Source organism: Monodon monoceros, unplaced genomic scaffold (assembly GCF_005190385.1).
Source record: "Monodon monoceros isolate NGI ecotype Baffin Bay Population unplaced genomic scaffold, NGI_Narwhal_1 Super_Scaffold_17, whole genome shotgun sequence".
Classification (NCBI taxonomy): domain Eukaryota; kingdom Metazoa; phylum Chordata; class Mammalia; order Artiodactyla; family Monodontidae; genus Monodon; species Monodon monoceros.
In genome coordinates, this window is record NW_021703773.1 from 34,953,115 (window position 1) to 34,957,193 (window position 4,079).

The window sequence follows — 4,079 nt, forward strand, 5'->3', positions numbered from 1 at the left end:
GGCTGCATGCCATGCATCACTGTGCAGGGGAAGCAATTTAATAACAAAATGCCCATCTAAAACCTGGACCAAATGGCATTTTTAACAATACCAAAGATGTAACAATTTTCATTAACAAAAGTTAAAATAAAGCATCCCTGCAACAGTAAGCAGTCTATAGTGATTTAAGACCTGTAAAGGTCAAGCCATCCTCTAATCAGAAGGGTTTAAATGGAAACATCATCTCTAGGGTCTTGGCAAGTGTGTATATTATTGCCAACCTTCTAATCCAAAACCATATATAAGCATGCTTTAACTGAAAGACAGAAGCTAAAAATAAGACATTTAAATAATAATCTCCCTTCTCTCTCAAAGATAAATGTGCCCGTTAACCCTGGATGCTAACAGGAAGACTTCTTTCTCTTGCATTCTGTTTGACCATATTTCTTCAGGCTGTTCAGGAGGAAATCGGGAAAAAATGATCTAGGAAGTTGGTTCCTGATCAGCCGCTTCACTGAATTAAAGTGCAATCAGGTCCATAACTTTCAAATGGAAATATTAAACACATCTGTGTAAGGTACGATGCAAAGATGTGGGCGGAATGGAAGGCAGTGGGTACAAAGATACACGAGACACACATGCTCTCATGGAGTTAATCATCCTGTTAGAGCAGGAAGAGATCATTGTGAAAAGTTAAGTGAAATGTCTCAATAACAGTTCTAGACAGTAGAAGAGTTGTCATAAAACTGTGCACGATTCACTGCCGAAAAGATGGTTGCTGACAATAACTGCTGTAGGATTTCATAGAAGAAATAGATCAGTTCCAGCTGAGGAAGACCTGGGGAGACTTTACAGAGAAGGCAGGATCCCAGCTCAGTCTTGAAAGAGACATAGAAAGCTGTGCGCGAGCAAAGGAAGCACATTACGAGCCTCTCAGAAAGGCTGGTTTACACACACACACAAATGCAAGGAATGTTCCAGAATGTTTGGGTGACTGGTGTAGGGAAGGAGGCAGTCAGGGACACACGTGGATGATGCCAGGTTGTAGAGGAACATTAGATGTTCAAAAGAAAATGGTAGGGGCTTCCCTGGTGGCACAGTGGTTGAGAGTCCGTCTGCCGATGCAGGGGACACGGGTTCGTGCCCCGGTCCGGGAAGATCCCACGTGCCACGGAGCAGCTGGGCCCGTGAGCCATGGCCGCTGAGCCTGCGCGTCCGGAGCCTGTGCTCCGCAACGGGAGAGGCCACAACAGTGAGAGGCCCGCTTACCACAAAAAACAAACAAACAAAAAGAAAATGCCAGCCGAAAGGTGGAAACAATCCAAGAGTCCATCAACAGACACATGGAGAAACAAAATGTGGCGTACAATGGAGTATTATTCGGCTTTCAAAAGGAAGGAAGGTCTGACACGTGCTGCAACATGGACAAACACCGGACACTGTGCTAGATGAAATCAGCCAGAGTCACAAAGAAACAATTCTGTATGATTCCACTATGGGAGGTAGCTGGATTAGTCAAATTCAGAGACAGAAAGTGGAATGCTGGTTGCCGGGGGCTGGCCGGAGAGGGGAATGGGGAGTTACTGTTTGACAGGCACAGAGTTTCAGTTTTGTAAGTGAAAAGACTTCTGGAGCTGGATAGTGGTGATGGGGGCACAAAAAATGTCAATGTAGTTATCACTCAACGGTATATTTGAAAATGGTTAAGATGGTAAATTTTGCTATGTATATTTTACATTTAAAAAATGTATTTAAAAACAGAGAAAGACTAGCTGCTGGCAGCTGAAGATATGGACCGGACTTGAAGAGGGAGCGCAGGGCTGGAAGGAAGAGATCTACTTGGCAGCTGGCCTCCGAAAATAAGGGCAGCATCATTTTCAGGCTCCAGGCCTGTGAGATCCGTGGGCTTCACCGAGCAACTCTGCTACTGAGTGATGAGCAGGTGGTGTACAGAACTCTTCCCCAATTTTCTTTGGAAATACTGAGCTCAATTTAATTTAGTGAAAAACCTTTAAAATCTTTTAAAATAAGTCACCTCGGAAATGGAGTAAGAGCCAGGCATCTGCGCACACCCACTTCTGACCCCTGCCCTCTCCCCACTGGCCTCACTCAGTGGATATGGACACTGCAGACAACTCAATCCCAGGGAAAATAAACTGCAGGCCGCGTCAGCAGGCCCTGGCAGGTGGAGAGTGTTGTTTAGCCTGAGACTGGCAAAGCTGGGCTTCATCTAACAATTCTGTGTCTTCCGACTCTAAACGAGTGAGCATTGGAGAACCCACTTTATACTTGGTGAGGCACTCAATAACGATTTGGAGATTCGTACAGCCTGATGCTGCCCTTCTTTTTGGAGGCCAACTGCCAAGTAGACCTCTTCCTTCCAGCCCTGCGCTCCCTCTTCAAGTCCGGTCCATATCTTCAGCTACCAGCAGCTAGTCTTTCTCTGTTTTTAAATACAGTTTTTGAATTAATGGCTTTTGAATTTAATGGCTTTCGACCTCTCCAACAGTCCTGAAAAATTGGCCTAGCTCTATGTCTTTCCAGAATTCTTGGGCACCTCTCATCTAAATGGGATAAGCCTTTCCCTCTAAATGTGATCCCGATTCCAAAAAGTCCTGGGCCCAGGGTTATTTTGCTGGCTTCTGCCGATGCTAATCCCTCATCACCATGGTTCCCTGGCAGGAGGTAAGTGGGCAGAGCACAGGCTCTCCCACAAGGGAGAGCAGAGTCCTCCCACGGAGCTTAAGGCAGCCCTCCTGACTGATGACTTGTGGAATCTACCATGTTCAGAGTAGCCTCACTTTAAAAAACAAAACCAAGTGAACTGTGCGTGTGAAAACTTCTCACCCGTGTCACTCACAGGAAAACTACCTGCCCTGCACTCTCGGGCTCTGCTTCTGCAACAGTCGATTCGCCAACCTAAATATTTGTAATCCTCAAGTGGATGTAGACGTCGGAAGATCAAAACTTAGGCCTGGAATAGAGGAAGTTTAGATCACTGGTTGTGTAGGCCTAAATTGTTATTCAAGCTCTTCTCAATTTTTCTTTTTATGCTTGTTCCCTTATTTTGCTTCATTTTTAATTTAGGAGGAAATGGCCAATATCTTAGATCACTTCCACTGCTGTATCTTGTTGGGCTTCAGAAGTCTTTAAGGATGGATTCTTTGAAAAAGAAGAAAAAGCATAAAATGTGTCAGGGAAATGGAATTCCTATCATTTCCCTCAGAAATTTTGCCTTTTAAATGGAGTTCTCCCACCAACGGTTCAGTGAAAGATTGTTTCCTTATTGTCATTTATTACCCATGACAGGCAGCAACACTGCCTCGGATACAACCGCCATCCACCACAATTATCTAACAGAGTCTGCAAGGCAAAAGAAGGCTCAAACCGCCTTTCTTCTGGAATACTGTTACCAAAGGCAACAGTTCAAAGCAAACCTCTATTGACTGGAACATTGATATCTACAGAGTTCTCTGGCCAGAAGATTCCACTCCTCCTATAGTGATATGGGAAACTAACACGTAATTACGTACACTCCAGTCACCAGGAAGTCAAGTTCAGCAACATGGTCTATACGTGGAAGCCTTATATACCCACACTGGGGGGACGAGCACCACGTACACAGCCCCCCGGACCGTCAAAAGACGTGCTTCCTGCTTAGCAAGGATCCCCCCTGTTCACCTCCTCCCAGTAAGGAAAAGAAAAAAAATTTTTTTCACTAAAACTCAATGTAACAAGAAGGGACAAAATATAAGACAGTATCAAAGTTAAATAAATTAGATGCACTGTAGTCGACCCTTGGTGTCCTGGAGGACTGGTTCCAGGACCCCCGTGGATACCCAAACCCGCCGATGCTCAAGTACCTTAAATAAAATGGCGTAGTATTTGCATATAACCTACGGATATCCTCCTGTATAGTTTAAATCATCTCTATATTACTTATACTACCTAATACAATGTAAATGCTATGTAAATAGTTGTACACAATATAAACACTATGTACAGGCAGCCCTTGGAGATACTGCCGGCTCGGTTCCAGACCACTGCAATAAAGCAAGTATCACAATAAATCAAGTCACACACATTGTTTGGTTTCCAAG